General features: G+C 41.0%; 1 protein-coding gene across 6 annotated transcripts in view; it reads left to right on the top strand.

The window, feature by feature from the left end:
• Positions 1 to 18457, top strand: part of DLGAP1 (DLG associated protein 1) — a 634214-nt gene that overhangs the window by 221786 nt on the left and 393971 nt on the right. For all 6 annotated transcript variants that reach the window (XM_073331531.2, XM_078851563.1, XM_073331533.2 and 3 more), the window contains one exon: positions 15513 to 15622. The gene's annotated coding sequence lies outside the window, so the exon portion shown is untranslated. The remainder of the gene's footprint in view (positions 1 to 15512; positions 15623 to 18457) is intronic.

Genomic DNA, 18457 nt, shown 5'->3' with positions numbered 1-18457 from the left:
TGTCTGGAGTGGTTCATGAGAATGAGTGACGACCTCAAAGCAGAATGTCAAAAATCAGGGCAGACACCCCAAACTGGTGATATGTTCTATAATTAGGTTTCACCAACCCAGTAACCAGTGTGAACTCCTGAAGCACTAAAACAGTCTTACCCTGGAGTCACAGGCAGTCCCCTTGGGCATTCCAGTCTATCTTGCCACCCAGGCAAGCTGGACTTAGTGATAGTAGTTGTTATACATCAAAGATCACACAAGATTGAGGTTGTTTCCAGTACCAAGAGACCAGTCACTTACCCCAGGTCACTTTGTACCTGAGATTTCACACCAAAGACTACCCCTGTAGCCAATTCTGTAGCAAACTATCTACGAATTTATTAACTAGAAAAAATAAATGAGTTTTTTACAGGTGATAGCAGGCAGCATAAATACACAAATGAGTTACAGTGTGTGGTTCCAAAAGGTGATAGAGTGGTGGTAATCTGTCAGCACTGAATGTCTTTTAGGGCTAATGCAGGTTGACCCTGGGGATCTCTGCTTCTTTTTCCTAGCTCCAGCCCTGTGAGAGTCCAGAGAGCAGAGAGAAAAAATATTCATGTCAGCTGTCTTTATTTCCTTCTTCCAGAATTCAGGATGATGGGTGGGACAAGTTTTTTTGCATGTAGTACCTTCAGAGGTCTGAGAGGCCATCAACCAAGTCTTTCCCAATGTTCCCAATGGCCCATTTAGTTCTGATAGTCCTTCTTGATGGGCAGGGGAACCAATCCTCCTGCCTGGGTTCACAAGTTCAGAGCAAGCATTTTACAGTTACAAAGCAAAACTTCCATATTACCGTATAGCATGGGATAGAGACATTACAAGTAAGATTAATACATGCAGCAATTCTAGTTTCCAGTTATGAATTTTTCAGTGCTCTGCTAATGCCTACAGCATTGGCAGGAACTGGCACCTGGTCTACTAGTGCTGCAGGGAAAACTGCTGAAAGAGCAGGAGAGAAATCTCCAGGAAGACACTGGGAGGCTGTGTGAGTTTGTGTGTTGATTTTATTTTATTTTGGGGTAAGCAGGAAAGACATTGAACTGCTTGGGGCCTACAGGGCCTGTATGTATTAGAGGCCCAAATAAATGGGATCTCTTATGGGGATTTTTCTGAACCACCTTCAAACTGAGTTCTTAAAGGGCCCTGAAGAGGCAGAAACAGAGGCTGAGTGGTGCAGAATGACTGCTGGCCATGAGGGGTTCCTTGGGAGCTGGCTGCATGGTATTACAGATCCTTAATGAAAACTGAAGGCACTGTATTACTCAGGGTAAGGCTTTTATTTTGTTATGATGATAGATGTGTTAGCAGTTTTAATTTTACTTTCAGCATGTTGAGGTATGTGGGGCGGTGTCTGTATTTGATTCATTAAACTATGTCTGTCACTATCATTTTTTAAAAATGAGGAGAGAGCCATGAGTTTACATTAGCGCTCATGAGAACTCACTGCAACTAAGTACAGTTTCTAGACACTGACAACAAAAATAAAAAAACAACAGAAAAACCCCAGAAATAATTTAGGGCCAGTTACACAATTGATGTAAATTAGATTATTGTTGCTTTGTTGAAATTAAATTGTCCTATAGCGTCTAGAGATAACTATTTGATCCCAGACGTCTTCTCATTGAAAATAAAGGTTAAAGCAAAAGTTCACATTTTATTGTAGCTTAATATGAAATAATCAGATATCAGTGAGTAGGGCCAGATCTTTCTGTGGTGGACACACTGGCTTAGCCTTCAAAAATGGTAAAAAATTGAGACTTCAGGTAAAAACCGCTTTGAGATAAACGGTGTATATTTGACTGAGGGGGAAACAAGACTGATTACAGATGAGATAGAAACATTTAAAATGAATGCTTGGAGAGTATACGAACATTTAAAATGGAGAGTGTACTAACATTTAAAATGGATTCTAGAGAGTATACTAACATTTGTGAAAAGCAGAAAACTCTTGAATCCACAGTTTTTTCTGCTTCCTCTGCTTTTTATTATCCCCTTTCATTAATGTGTAGGAAAAGAGAAAGGGGGATGAAAACTGAGTGTATATATAAATATACAATAACTCATGAGACGATGTAGTCCTGGGCTGAAGGGTACAGAAGAGAGAGTAAAATGGTGGTTTAAAGTCTGCATGGGCATAAGATTAGGTAACCTCAACATTCAATATAGAGGCAGAGCTACTACATTATATGATATTCCAGACGAGTGCCAGTAATACTCTAAGGCCTGGGCTACACAGGGGGTGTGGAGGGGGTGTCGATCTAAGATACGCATCGAAGTATCTTAGTTCGACTTACCTGGCCATCCCTACGGCGGCGAGTCGACCGCAGCAGCTCCCCCGTTGACTCCGCTTACTCCTCCTCCCGAGGTGGAGTACAGGTGTCGATTCGGGGATCGATTTATCGCGTCTAGATGAGACGCGATAAATCGATCCCCGATAGATCGATCACTACCCGCCGATCCAGAGGGAAGTGAAAATGTACCCTAACCATACCATTATGTATCCTGTACAACTTACATAAATCACAGGAAATTACTGAAACTTTCTAAAACATTTCTAAATATATTTTCTAGTGGGAATATTTTTGTATCTGTACACCAAGATGTCATCATACATGTCTCCCTGTATAGGCTTCTGAGGGTGAGGGCAGGGAAATTAACGACTAAGCACTAAAAAGAACTTACTCTTCATAAAAATATGACAATTAAAGTCTGATAGTTTGGAACATTTCCTTTTCTAATGATATAAGGATGGGTCATGAGATATTAGATCATAAATCTGTCACTAGTCCAGGGCTGAAAATTGCCTGACCTGGGCCTCAGACCAGAGTAATTTGGAGGACAAATTCTACTTTGGGGGAGGTATTTTTTTACCCCCAGGCAGGTTAACTTTTTTTTTTTAAATGACAGAGGTTTGAAATGTTAGAAGTAGTTCCAGCATGGATGAGTTTTAGGCAGAGAACAGGCCAAATGAACAAAGGTGTATGATAGATAAAATTTGTAACATGAGCTCTGCAAAATGTTACTTGACTCTGCAATTATCAGATTGATATCACTACTACACCTGCAATGTGAATATTTTATAGCTTGCCTAATAAATATTTTAAAGTAATAATTATATTTAAAATATTTGATTCTTTTCTCCTATTCTTTTGCTTTATATTTAAGAAAACTCTCATATATGATTTACATGGAATATAAATTTCTTGAGACTAATTGTTTAATTATTCTTTTGTACAGTAATGACTATTGCTATCAGCACTGTTGCCATTGGAGATAGTTTTGACTATATGCCAGATCACTATATCCTAAGTCAACAGGATACTTTTAACTTAAAAATGTAATTTCATTTGTTTGGTGAGCTCACTGTTGTTCATCTATATTCAGAGGGTTTCACATCACTAGGGGTATGTCTACACTACGAAATTAAGTCGAATTTATAGAAGTCGGTTTTTTAGAAATCGGTTTTATATATTCGAGTGTGTGTGTCCCCACAGAAAATGCTCTAAGTGCATTAACTCGGCAGAGTGCTTCCACAGTACCGAGGCTAGAGTCGACTTCTGGAGCGTTGCACTGAGGGTAGCTATCCCACAGTTCCCGCAGTCTCCACTGCCCATTGGAATTCTGGGTTGAGATCCCAATGCCTGATGAGGCTAAAACATTGTCGCGGGTGGTTCTGGGTACATATCGTCAGGCCCCTGTTCTCTCCCTCCCTCCGTGAAAACAAGGGCAGACAATCGTTTCGCGCCTTTTTTACTGAGTTAACTGTGCAGACGCCATACCATGGCAAGCATGGAGCCCGCTCTGTTCACTGTCACCGTACGTCTCCTGGGTGCTGGCAGATGTGGTACTGCATTGCTACACAGTAGCAGCAACCCATTGCCTTCTGGCAGCAGACGGTGCAATAGGACTGGTAGCCATCATCGTCATGTCCGAGGTGCTCCTGGCCACATCGGCCAGGAGCGCCTGGGCAGACATGGGCGCAGGGACTAAATTTGGAGTGGCTTGATCAAGTCATTCTCTTTAGTCCTGCAGTCAGTCCTATTGAACCATCTTATGGTGAGCAGGCAGGCGATATGGATTGCTAGCAGTCGTATTGTGCCATCTTCTGCCAGGCAGGCAAGAGATGAGGATGGCATGCAGTCCTTCTGCACCGTCCGCTGCCAGCCAAATATGTAAAAGATAGATGGAGTGTAGCAAAACAAGAAATAGACAAGATTTGTTTTGTACTCATTTGCTTCCCCGCCCTCATTCCTCTAGGTCACACTGCAGTCAGTCACAGAGAAGATGCAGTGAGGTAAATCTAGCCATGTATCAATCAGAGGCCAGATTAATCTCTTTGTTCCAGTAAGAACAATAACTTAGGTGCACCATTTCTTATTGCAACCCTCCGTGAAGTCCTGCCTGAAATACTCCTTGATGTAAAGCCACCCCCTTTGTTGATTTTAGCTCCCTGAAGCCAACCCTGTAAGCCGTGTCATCAGTCGCCCCTCCCTCCGTCAGAGCAATGGCAGACAATCGTTCCACGCCTTTTTTCTGTGTGGACACCATACCAAGGCAAGCATGGAGGCCGCTCAGCTCACTTTGGCAATTAGGAGCACATTAAACACCACACGCATTATCCAGCAGTATATGCAGCACCAGAACCTGGCAAAGCAATACTGGGCGAGGAGGCGACGTCAGCGCGGTCACGTGAGTGATCAGGATATAGACACAGATTTCTCTGAAATCATGGGCCCTGCCAATGCATGCATCATGGTGCTAATGGGGCAGGTTCATGCTGTGGAACGCCGATTCTGGGCTCGGGAAACAAGCACAGACTGGTGGGACCGCATAGTGTTGCAGGTCTGGGACGATTCCCAGTGGCTGCGAAACTTTCGCATGCGTAAGGGCACTTTCATGGAACTTTGTGACTTGCTTTCCCCTGCCCTGAAGCGCATGAATACCAAGATGAGAGCAGCCCTCACAGTTGAGAAGTGAGTGGCAATAGCCATGTGGAAGCTTGCAACGCCAGACAGCTACCTGTCAGTTGGGAATCAATTTGGAGTGGGCAAATCTACTGTTGGGGCTGCTGTGATGCAAGTATCCCACGCAATCAAAGATCTGCTGATATCAAGGGTAGTGACCCTGGGAAATGTGCAGGTCATAGTGGATGGCTTTGCTGCAATGGGATTCCCTAACTGTGGTGGGGCCATAGACGGAACCCCATATCCCTTGGCACCGGAGCACCAAGCCGCCGAGTACATAAACCGCAAGGGGTACTTTTCAATAGTGCTGCAAGCTCTGGTGGATCACAAGGGACGTTTCACCAACATCAACATGGGATGGCCGGGAAAGGTACATGACGCTCGCATCTTCAGGAACTCTGGTCTGTTTCAAATCACCTGGCCACTGGTTATGCGCAGCCAGACACCAGGGTGGTTAGAAGAGCACAGGAGGGCACGTTACGCATCAGAGAAGCTTTGAAAACCAGTTTCATGACTGGCCAGGCTACGGTGTAAAAGTTTTGTTTGTTTCTCCTTGATGAAACCCCCCACCTCTTGGTTCACTCTACTTCCCTGTAAGCTAACCACCCGCCCCTTCTCCCTTCGATCACCACTTGCAGAGGCAATAAAGTCATTGTTGCTTCACATTCATGCATTCTTTATTCATTCATCACACAAATAGGGGGATGACTACCAAGGTAGCCCAGGAGGGGTGGTAGAGGAGGGAAGGAAAATGCCACACAGCACTTTAAGTACAGCACTTTAAAAGTTTACAACTTTAAAATTTATTGAATGCTAGCCTTCTTTTTTTTGGGCAATCCCCTGTGGTGGAGTGCCTGGTTGGCCGGAGGCCCCCCCACCGTGTTCTTGGGCATCTGGGTGTGGAGGCTATGGAACTTGGGGAGGAGGGCGGTTGGTTACACAGGGCTGTAGTGGCAGTCTGTGCTCCAGCTGCCTTTGCTGCAGCTCAACCATACACTGGAGCCTACTGGTTTGATCCTCCAGCAGCCTCAGCATTGAATCCTGCCTCCTCTCATCACGCTGCCGCCACATTTGAGCTTCAGCCCTCTCTTCAGCCCGTCACTTACTCTCTTCAGCCCACCACCTCTCCTCCCGATCATTTTGTGCTTTCCTGCACTCTGAGATTGTCTGCCTCCATGCATTTCGTCTGTGCTCTGTCAGTATGGGAGGACAGCATGAGCTCAGAGAACATTTCATCACGAGTGCGTTTTTTTTTCTTTCTAATCTTCACTAGCCTCTGGGAAGGAGAAGATCCTGTGATCATTGAAACACGTGCAGCTGGTGGAGAAAAAAAAGGGACAGCGGTATTTGAAAAGACATATTTTATAGAACAATGGATTCACTCTTTCAGGGTAAACCTTGCTGTTAACATTACATACATAGCACATGTGCTTTCGTTCCAAGGTCGCATTTTGCCTCCCCCCACCACGTGGCTAGCCCCTCTCCCCTCCCCATGGCTAACAGCGGGGAACATTTCTGTTCAGCCACAGGCAAACAGCCCAGCAGGAACGGGCTCCTCTGAGTGTCCCCTGAAGAAAAGCACCCTATTTCAACCAGGTGACCATGAATGATATCTCACTCTCCTGAGGATAACACAGAGAGATAAAGAATGGATGTTGTTTGAATGCCAGCAAACATACATTGCAGTGCTTTGTTGTACAATGATTCTCGAGTACGTGTTACTGGCCTGGAGTGGTAAAGTGTCCTACCATGAAGGACAGAATAAGGCTGCCCTCCCCAGAAACCTTTTGCAAAGGCTTTCGGAGTACATCCAGGAGAGCCGTGAATGCCAGGGCAAATTAATCCTTTCACATGCTTGTTTTTAAACCACGTATAGTATTTTAAAAGGTACACTCACCGGAGGTCCCTTCTCCACCTGCCGGGTCCAGGAGGCAGCCTTGGGTGGGTTTGGGGGGTACTGGCTCCAGGTCCAGGGTGAGAAACAGTTCCTGGCTGTTGGGAAAACCGGTTTCTCCGCTTGCTTGCTGTGAGCTATCTACAACCTCATCATCATCATCATCTTCTTCTTCGTCCCCAAAACCTGTTTCCATGTTGCCTCCGTCTCCATTGAAGGAGTCAAACAACATGGCTGGGGTAGTGGTGGCTGAACCCCCTAAAATGGCATGCAGCTCATCATAGAAGTGGCATGTTTGGGGCTCTGACCCGGAGCGGCCGTTCGCCTCTCTGGTTTTCTGGTAGGCTTGCCTCAGCTCCTTCAGTTTCATACGGCACTGCTTTGGGTCCCTGTTATGGCCTCTGTCCTTCATGCCCTGGGAGATTTTGACAAAGGTTTTGGCATTTCGAAAACTGGAACGGAGTGCTGATAGCACAGATTCCTCTCCCCATACAGCGATCAGATCCCGTACCTCCCATTCAGTCCATGTTGGAGCTCTTTTGCGATTCTGGGACTCCATCCTGGTCACCTCTGCTGATGAGCTCTGCATGGTCACCTGCAGGTTGCCACGCTGGCCAAACAGGAAATGAGATTCAAAAGTTCGCAGTTCTTTTCCTGTCTACCTGGCCAGTGCCTCTGAGTTGAGAGCGCTGTCCAGAGCGGTCACAATAGAGCACTCTGGGATAGCTCCCGGAGACCAATACCATCGAATTGTGTCCACAGTACCCCAAATTCGACCCGGCAAGGCCGATTTAAGCACTCATCCGCTTGTCAGGGATGGAGTAAGGAAATCGATTTTAAGAGCCCTTTAAGTCAAAATAAAGGGCTTCATCGTGTGGACGGGTGCAGGTTTACATTGATTTAACACTGCTAAATTCGACCTAAAGTCCTAGTGTAGACCAGGGCTAGGAATACTTATGTTCACCCCGTGATGTTAAGCATAATGAGAGAATGACATCACACTGTTAAGATGGTTATATTTAAGATATAAATGTTGTATAGGACCTCTTCTTTCTTAGTTTCTCACAAGTTCCTCTCTTCTCCTCCATAATCTCCATTAGGCTTCTCATGGCCTCCCTCCAGATTAATGGTGATTTTTTTTTTCTTCAAATCTTTTATGTGAGCCCATCTGAGGTTTCTGACTTATGGCTTCCCATCTGACATCGTTCTGTCTTTAATGAGCCATAGTGAGGAAAAATGGCTGTGTTCTTATGTATAGCGTGGTAGTGTCTACTGTGAGCTGCATTCGGCTGAAGTACTTCTCTGTTATGGTCCCAGTGTGGAGATAATGGAGCACGTGGAGCTTTGCGGAGTCTGTAATTATTTGTTACTGCATACCTACAGATATGACCATTGTAAGCTAACCTGCTAACATATGTAACCTTTAGAGTCTCCAATAATACTATTTTTAGCATAATTATATAAATGATAATTTGTTTCAGAGGCCAGTTACTCCACAATGGACAAAAGAGTCACAAACATTTGGGTAGCTTTAGTGCCATGACAGTAGAATGATATTCTCCAGTAGAATTTACTCCCCATAGTTAAGGCAATGCTAACCCCACTGCAGAGTATCTGGAGTTCAATAAGAGTCAGTACCATGGACAGCCACAGAAAAGGACATCAGCTACATTTCAGTTATGTAGAATGGGGAATATCATTCAGGGCATTCTGCCATTAAAAATTGATATTTATTGCACTATATTCTGCACTTTGAGTGCAAATACTGCAGTGTTTTCAAATATTGCAGATGATAAATGTCCACTTTTAATGGCTCTTCCTCCTGGATGTACTTTCCCATACATGAGCTATGGGGAAAAAACTCACCCTTTTACTCCAGCTGTTACATGAAGTTGCAGAAATAATTCCCAAATAAATAGGAAGAAGAGACCTTGGTGAGTATTTTATGCTTATAAGAAGCACACAAGATCTTTTATAGGGGAGAAGGCAGCATGCCACATTTATTGAGAATACAACAGTTAGCATAAGCTTTTCAGTCTCTCTCTCTTACACACACACTCTCTCTCCACTCGATGTTTATAGTTACCAGTACAGAGTCTGGATCAATCTAGTGGCCAGCCAGATTGATTGCAGAGGGGAGCCAGGCTTTGTCGGTCGCAATCCAATGCTCCTGGAGTTGGTGACAAGACAAACCCAAAGCCCCATGGCCAAGCACCCTGTTCTTATAGTCTTTTTTCTCTGTTGAAGTCTATGAATTTTGCTGTGTCAGTTTGTGACCGATTATTCCTTAATTGGTTTTATCTTTTGATGTTAACGTTCCAAAGCACCTCCGAGAGGGTCATCCTGTCCTGGTTTTGATTTATCTTGTCCTTAGGGTTGCCAGCCTCCATCTCAGGGTCGTCAATCTTCCCTTCCTCAGTTATGGATGCGCGTTGATGGTTCTCTGGTGTCGTTAAGTTTCTTCACTCCTCCTACCATGACCATCTGACTTTAACAATGGCCTTCACACCTTCTCTTTTCCTGATGCATGCATTCCTCATTCACACAAACAGTCTTTTACAGAGACCTTCAAAGGTATGCAGCAGTTTTTATGTTGAGCAAGAAAGGCATTGTAAATTAAACCTTACTAAATCTTGTAATCAAAACAGTTCACGTTGTGGCCCGGGCCTTCAACATTCCTCTAATCTCATTAACATAGACACAATACAAGATCCTGTCTCTTACTAACTAAATCTTAAAACGAAGAAATGTATATTTAACTAAAGGGCCTAATTTGTAATGCATATATAAGAAACAAGACCCCATAGTCCCAGAGGGTCATTCCTGTCCGCTGTTCAAAAAAGGTGGCTGGCAGGATGATCAAATCATACATTAATACATACTACATTATTATAACTGTCAATCATTATAACCTCTAATACAAATATAAAATCCTACTCCTACAAGTATCCAAGTAAACTTTTTCAAGGAGACTATTAAGGTTGCTAAAATGTTGCTGTTAGGGTTTTAAAAGTTTTGAGTTTTGAATTTTTTTGATGGACGACGCATTTTTTTTCTGAAAACTTTTCATCAAAAAATCCTCCCCCCTTCTTTTTTTGACCAGTTCTTGTTGTTAGGCTGATTTGGTTATTTTCCAAACTAGAGCTCGGGCACTCCTTCAGACAGGCCTGAGAACGAACAATAAGAATCTAATGGCGCAACATTCTCATATGAATTGGCCACCTGAGGATGGAGCAATCTCATTTGAAAATGTTTTAGAAATACTGAGACTTAAAACTTGATTCTTTCCATTGCATAAAAGAGTGAACTGGAAGGGGCCAAGTTCTGCAGCTAATCAGCAGAGATCATCCGTTGTTATGCAGAACTTCCCATTGGTTTTAATTGAATATTTTGTAGGGAATTTCCACTTACAGGCTGATAGCTGGATAAAGGCCTATGTTTGGTTTTTTCCATTATGTTATGTGTAGACTAACCACTCAGTTTCATAAGCAATTAATACTTAAGGTCAGATTGAGAATAATACAGTTGAAGTGGAACAGCGAGAATAAAGCATCTGCCATTCACATGCTGCTATAATGTAATAAATACATATTTTAATCGTGAATAAATGAAATCAGATTTAGTCTATCTGTGTAAACAGATACCAGTCTATATCATCACTAGAATATATTGTTAGCAAGTAACATGAGCTGTCAGCATGATTTTAGACACTTCTCATTTCTTGCAGAGTGCACAGCTGAAGTCTTCAGTGATTCAGAGATTTAAAATGCCTCTTCATTTTTGTGCTAGACACTGATATCAGTACTTTTTCTTAAGATGTGAATAATTTCTGCTTCAGGTACAGGAAGAAGTGATTGTCTATAATGATTGTCTGTTGACTTCCTAAAATAGCATAATTAAAAACCACGCTTTGTAGATCACTTTAATCTGCATTCATTTTTTATCCTTTATTGTTAAATAGCTTTAGGGTGTCTCCTTTTCAGTTTAGATTAAAATATAGTCTTATGTGTGTGTATAATTGGTGGCAAATACAATGAGGCTAAATGTTGCAGTGTGACAGAAGATACTTACAGCTCAGTATTGGTAATGCGGTTCCCCAGTTGTGAAGGGAAAAATAATCAGTATGTTTTGACTTAGAGCAAAATCTATGTGCATTATTATTACCATACGTCAGTGATTGAGCTGTAGAAAATAAAGTATTGCATTAATATTTGCTGTGCGTGAATTAGTTGAATTGGTTGACTTGGTAGAAGGCTTAAGTAGAAACGTGGGCTTTCATATTATTTAATTATATTTGTAATTTATTGTGGCTCAGCATGCAGCATGATTTCTAATTGTCAGAGGGAGATGGTTAATTTTACAGATGAAGTGGAGTGGGAGGAAACAGTATGTATTGTGGCTGTAGGAGGAAGTTTGTTTCTTTTTGTGTGTTTGTCTAGGTTATTTCTCTTACTGCCAAAGTAGGTTGATGATGATGATGATAAAAAAAATCCTCATTTGCCAATAGTTACCACACAATAGTTCTTGTATCTGAGGTTACTGCAATTTTCTCTGTATATAAGATAGCAAATATCTGACTTACCTATCTGGTACCTAAGGGTTAGCAAATGTTTAATGTCTGGCCTTTCTGAACATATGTGGATATCTGCTGTGTGCAATGCAATGACTTTAATGGCTTATTAAAATTGTGTGAGGCCCCTCTGATTACATATTTGGTTTTGCTGTGGTTGATGTCATGCTTTTCCAAACACAAAGAACAACCATGTACATTCACAATGAATTATTTTTATTTTATATTAAGAAAAACAACAAAATAACCGTGGACAAAGGCGCTTGTCTCTAATTGAAATGTTAATGTCACCTCTATACAATGCCCTGTCAACTCAAAATGGCAGAAAACAACAGACTGAGAAAATAAGCTACACAGTCAATTGTCTAACGCAGTTCAGGGCCCTGAACTCTGAACTGGATTTTTTCACTGAAACTTATATTAATGCTTATGGGAGCACTGTGAACTGAAGACTGTTATTAATCCACATAATAGATACAGCTGAGGTGAGGGTATTTATCTTCCTTGTGCTTCCCTTCAGACCAAAACTACAGGAGCCACAGATAGAGGTGATAGGTAGCAAGAACTGGTTTTTAATAATCTACTTTCTGTAAATAGGCTGTCAAACAATTGTCAATGGGTGTGAAAGATTTTGGTCCCCACCATGTGCTGAAATTGAGCCAATGACTCATTTGTTGTAAGATGTCTACCTTTTATATAGGGGTTAGATAAAGTTTTGACTTTTACATTAGCTGAATTTTGAGTGAATCTGTTATGAAAAAAGGTACATACAGTCTGTGAAGCAGTTTCAGGTTTAGGTTTTTGCAGTGAAGAGAATTCATAAATATACAGTGAAGTATTAATCCTGTTATTTCACTAAAGCACCGTGATCTGACATTGATCAAACCATAAATCTCTAGTGTTCCAGTTAAGGATGCAAGTCAATCATCATTCAAAGGAGCATAAATAACTTTTAAAGGCTTTAGTTTTAGGAACTTTTGTCTTATAACCATTATATCACAAGTGTAGCTTACCTTCTGTTCAATCAGAATTCCAATTCCTCTGGCTAACAGAATGAAGAGTTGGTGTGGCAGCAGTTTAACTATTGCAATGAGATCTGTTCTGGCCATACAGTAACGGTAGACCTCTGATAAAACCTTCAGGTAAAAGTTGTGCAAGTGTGTGAGAGAGAAGGGCAGAGAGTGAATGTATGTTGTGAGTAGAAAAATAACTGGATGAAGAATTGAAAATAATATTTTAAAGGCCCAAACCAGTGTGGGCTATTGACTTCAATAGTATCTGCAAGTCCTGTGCATGATGGGGGAGAAAATCCAGCCCACAGCTGAGCATGCAAAAAAATTAGGCACAGAAAATTAGAGATCACCTCTAAAAAGTGGGTTGTATGTATTTACAATACATTTATTTTTTTCAGGAAATTCTTCTGATAGCTGATGAAAAACACTAAGCAAAATTTAATTTGTGTATTGGGCTTTTTCAGTGGTTTAGCACTCAGTACTTTACACAGCCATGTGGGTGACATCTCTTCCGTTCCTGGCTCCAACTTCTTGTATCCTAGGGAGGTGGTGGTGTTTGCAGAGGTAACTCATTCAGCCTGTAAGGTTCTGCTGGCCAGCAGCAATTCCTTTTTAAGCCTCAATTCAGGAAGGTACTTAAGCACTTGAGTTTTAATGGGACAATTCACATACTTAAAATTAGGCACTTGCTTAAATGCCTTGCTGATTTGGGGTCTTAAAGAACAACTTTGACAGCTTGCAAAGGGAAACCTGTGTATCTGGGGAAATGCAGAGCCTTACGGTTGTGGTTAGGGAAAAACAACGGAAAAACATGGAACCAAAACAAAGTCCCATTGAGGCTTACTTTCAGAGGTATTGTTGAACTCAACAGAAAGTGCAGATACTCAGCACATCTGAAAATTAAAGCATCTGGTGTATATCTTTGGATGAATTTCATCTTTGATTTAATTTTAAAGTGAATATAGTACAGGTAGATATTTTAAAAAAATCATGATTTTAAAAAAAGGACTTGCAGCAATATTACATTCCAGTAATGAAATATAAAAATTTATGGTAAAGTTAGTATTGTCATTAAATTAATGTCTTTTCCTTAAAGAAACACCCTCAATTTGAAATCTACTAAATTTCAAAATATGAGTTAAAAGGGGTATCTAGCACTACACCTCCACATATGTCTTCCTGCCAATTGTTGTGGCTTTAGAATCACTATTTATTTTATTTTTATTAAATTCCTCTCCCATGAAAGACCCACACAAACACAGTAAAACTGGCTAACAAATTGACAACACAATGTTGTACACAAAGTGCTGTCAACTGCGCTGTTAATGAGATGACTTTCTATCCTTGCTTCTGTAGGGTTCACAGACCCTGAATCAGTGTTGAAACTCACCCCTTACTGGAAGTTTGGATTTATTACTCATGCAAAAAACAATAATCTAACATAAACTGCAGCCTCCTTGAGTATGGTCATTCCTACACTTCCCCTCCAAGGCCTTCTCTGTCCTACCTTCCCAGTTTTCTCCTCAGATATTCCTTCTTCCATATCTTGTGTGTAATGTTAAGAAGCTGTACCTGCTATAATGTGCTATTCAAGGGACTTTAATAGTGAATGTTTTCCTAGACTATATACTCTAGTACAAACAGGAATTAATTCAGCGAAGTTCCGTGGCCTGTGTAATGCAGGGGGTCAGACTAGATGATCACAGTGGTCCCTTCTGGCCTTGGAATCTCTGAATCTGTGACACCATCAAGTTTAAAAAATAATGCTTTGTCACAGTTAATGTAAAGATGCTTCCTCTGTAATATGATAACAAACTGTTAAACAGAGAGTTCTGATGATTATATTACTGTGTAATGTTTCTGTAAACAAAAGCTAACTATTGTAATGGTTACTGTTTTGTTTCTGATATTTATCGGGCAAGGATTTGTAAACCATTAAAACTTCCGAAACAAATAAATAGTTTAAAAACACCCACAGACTTTGCTCTGAAATGTTTTACCTGCTATTGTTAAAAGTAACCCCTGAGGTTAGTAAAACTAAAAGAAATTTAAAACATACCATTTCATTCTCATTCTTTCAGTTTGCTTACTCTGTGGATAAACAGGTTGGCAGGGCTCTCTTCTTGATCAGCCCTGTTAGCAGAGGCTGGAACCTAGGAAAAAGGTTTTTGAAGTTGGTCTAAATCACCATTGTGTATCGTCCACATGAAAAACTGCAATAGAATGTGAATGAACAAACCTGTACTTGATGAGATGTATAATAAATTTGGAGTGATGAGATGATTCATCTCACTTGCTTAACAATGAGAAGACATTTATTTACTTTATTCTCAACACATAGTTTTGATTCCACTAGAGGGGAAAGATAATCTATATCATTTTAAAATGTTGAAAATAATGGAACTTTTCATACAGAGAGAGAGGCTGGCTTGAAAAGAAATATTTTTCAGTTACCTTAAACAATTTTTAAATGCACCTTTTATATATAATTAATATGTATATGATTTGCTGTCAGGATTTCAACAGTTACTTGTTGGATGTTGGTGGGGGAGGTGCCTCCGGTTGAGCTACCTTCTGCTGGTTGAGTTATTTTTACATCATTTCTCTACCTTGTCCGTCATCCTTTTACAGTTGGCTTGTGAGAAAAAGGCTGTAGGATAAAGGGGTTGGGAGCTTGGTGGAAGAAGTGGTGAGAGGAAAGAAAATTAAGTATGTCAAGTGTGGCAGAACTATCAAAGTCAAACATATACATACATAGATTGGCTTGGTAAGGGAACAAACAGTGTGCTTGTATGTTGTTTGGAAAAAAGTCAAGTAAGTACCAGGAATGTGGCTTTATAAATGCTTCAGTTTTCTATTTTTTTTTTCCTTACACACAGAAAAATGTAGAATGTGGCACCAAGTAGCTTTGGTTTCAAAATCTCTCATCACTGTGATTACTTTTAATGGCTGAATAAGTAGTTGCTTTTGAGACTGTTGTTAAATTTTATCTTGTTTCAGGCTAGTTGTTTACCTATTGCATTTTTATTATATTTCAGAACAGTCAAGCATCACATATCACAACTGACTTCTGCATTAAAGACTGTGCAAAATTCTCCTCCCTCTTTAAGCCTTGAAACAAACCAAAATGGAAAACTGATTAAAGGAGGTGAGCCCTTTTTTCTTAGTCTGATTTTTATTTTTCCAGTCTGCCTCTGCATTTGTTCTTTTGGACGTTTCTCTATAGCGCTGAACATTTTGGGTAAGCGACCTTAAAAGTATATTGACCCCAAATTGGTTGCCTCCTTAATGAAAATGTATATAAATCTGGTGACTTGGTATCTTTCATTTGGAAAAGTATCTGTACTTGGTGCCTGTAACTGTAGACATCAGCGCTTGCAGGTTTTAAATAGCATTAACATGGTTAGTCTTCTGTGAACATTATTCCATCTCAGTAAACTATTTTCATGGGACTTGCATGAACAGAAAAATGTAATATATAAACGTAACTGTTGGGTAAAGCCCCAAAGGGCTGCACGTACTGTAACTGTAGAGCCAGATTAGAGAGCATGAGAGAGAGGATTGGTTTGGCCTGAAGGAGTGGGGCAGGGAGGGGGAGAGGGAGATCAGAACAGAAAAGGAGCACAGAAAAAGCATGGGGGAAGGGCTGCAGCATCTTGGAAAGAACATTGGAATGGCCTAGAGGAGTTTTGAGAGTGAAAGAACTGCTCTCTCCACAGCTTCCTTACAGTGAAAGCTGCAGAAAAACAGGACCTTATGGATCTCATACACACATATTGAAGATAAATAAGCCTCTAGCAACTCTACCCTATTGAGGGCAATTGGTATGATGGTGAAATGTGGCCCAGTTTGATTTACATCAACATATTTTTTCTCTTACTTGTAAAATTTTGATCCCAACCTTAAAAACACTGGCATTTGCACTCCTGCAAAAAAAATTAGTATGTAATTTAGCGAAAATGAAAGAATGACTTTAGAATGCATACTACTCATTATGCAAACCTAGATACATCCTATCTAGACATAAAAAAAAGAGAGAAATTGTATTTCCCAATGTTAATTTAATGGAGCCAATAGAAAATTAAATGGTATAGAATCTGGCCTTTAGCATTAGCACACAACTGGCCTGACAAGCCACATAATAGGAGAAGGAAACTTTGTGGGGGTTTTAAAGAAAGGTTTCCTTTCAGAACATTAGTTATGCTGTTATAAAACTGTAGTTATTTTGTGAAATAACTCTCAGCACTTGCTTTTAGTGCACCTCTGAAAAATCAAGGACATTTAATTTTGTAGCATATTGTAGCTGTGACCAATAGAACATCAAAATTAGATCTATACCATGCTTATATTGCACCTGCTAGATTTCCCTGAGTTAGCTGAGCTTGATTTATCAAACCCAGTGTTTTGCAGTCTCTGGAACATTTTTATACCAGAGATTTTCTTCCCCTATTTGGTTATTAGGTTTAATATACTCTCTGTTGATTGCAAAAGTAACTGCTTATCAATAGGTATGTTAATGTGTATTTTTAAGAGTTACCAGTAATTTGTTCCTTTTAAATAAAGATAGTGTCTGCAATGGCAAATACAGTGCATTTTAGTGTATTTGGTGGAAATAAAGTATCAGTGCTGTTGGCAATATTTCTGAAACTGCCAGACCGTGTCCTTGATTAATTGTCCTGTGTGCATATATTAAAGGAAGTATTGACTGCTGGTTAGGACTTGGAACCAGGATGTCGCTGTCCTTTCCCTGGCTGTGCCATTGGCTTTTGTCAGTTCAACTCTCTATGCCTCTGTTTTACCCTTCTGTAAAACTGCTATAATACTTACTTGAAGGGATGATGAGAGTTAATGCTTGTAAACGGCTTTGACTCTCCCCAGTAAAAGCTGCTATATAAAAGAGCAATACATTCAATAATACATTTATTGGTTGCTTATATTTTTGGCATCAATAGTAGTACAAATTGAAATCTAAAAAGTCTCTTCCTGTGTGCGTGCACATTATATTCAATGAAGCCTATGTTATAGATAGCATTGCCTCAGACGGTTATAAGACCTATTTTCAGTTACTTATAACTTTATCAGACTTCAACCATTTGTGCTGAAATTATCCATTCCGGGTGCCTGCTTGAGGTGTGGGTTTTGTTTGTTTTTTGTTTTGTTTTTGTTTTGGTTTTTGTTTTGTTTTGCAAACTGCAGCCATTTCTCACAATGAGGCTAAAGAAAATGTATTTTGCCCAAGTTTTTAAAAAAATATTCTTACAACCGTTCTATTGAGAAGCTGTAGCACTCCATTCTTTGGAGCAATGACTTGAAATGTGGTGTTTGTGGGGGCATGAGTTGGTGTTACAGATGTGCCTTTTGCTCTACCTGTGAAAGTCCACCCATATTTGGCCAACTTGAGTCTCTTGAATCTCATTTCACACATGCTCAGTAGACACTTATTAGAATTTGGTGGCTAGATTCTGTCTGCACTGGGCATGCTCCAGTTCTCTCACAACTGGACTGAGCATGTGCACAGAGCAACAGAGCATGCTTCAGCCCCAGGTACAGGTGCTGGAACTACAGGTGCTGAGGGTGCTGTCGCACCCCCTGGCTTGAAGTGGTTTCCATCATAATACAGGGTTTGCAGTTTGGTTCAGTGGCTCTCAAAACCCTCACTATACAAATTGTTCCAGCACCCCTCACCCCAGGCCTCAGGTGCTTCACAGGATTTTCCCTGCAGTTGCAGCCTGTGACAGCTAACAGCTGTCATGGCACCAGGTATACTAAAGGGTAGCAGGGAGACTGTCTCCTATGTTATCAGTTTTCCTGCTTCTGGCACTGACTAGGAAAAGGAGGAAGCCTGGCTGGAACACAGAAGGGTGAGGAGCCAGCCCTGGGGGACTGGTGAGGGAGAAGATTATGACAGCGGTCAGGAATGGAGTCGGGGGGAGGGAAGGGTGGAATGTGACTAGGTTGAGTAGCTAAAGGGGAGGGAGTGGCG

This window comes from Lepidochelys kempii, chromosome 2 (assembly GCF_965140285.1).
Source record: "Lepidochelys kempii isolate rLepKem1 chromosome 2, rLepKem1.hap1, whole genome shotgun sequence".
Taxonomy (NCBI): Eukaryota; Metazoa; Chordata; order Testudines; family Cheloniidae; genus Lepidochelys; species Lepidochelys kempii.
Note: the sequence above shows the minus strand (reverse complement) of the source record. Positions and strands in the feature narration are given on the sequence as shown.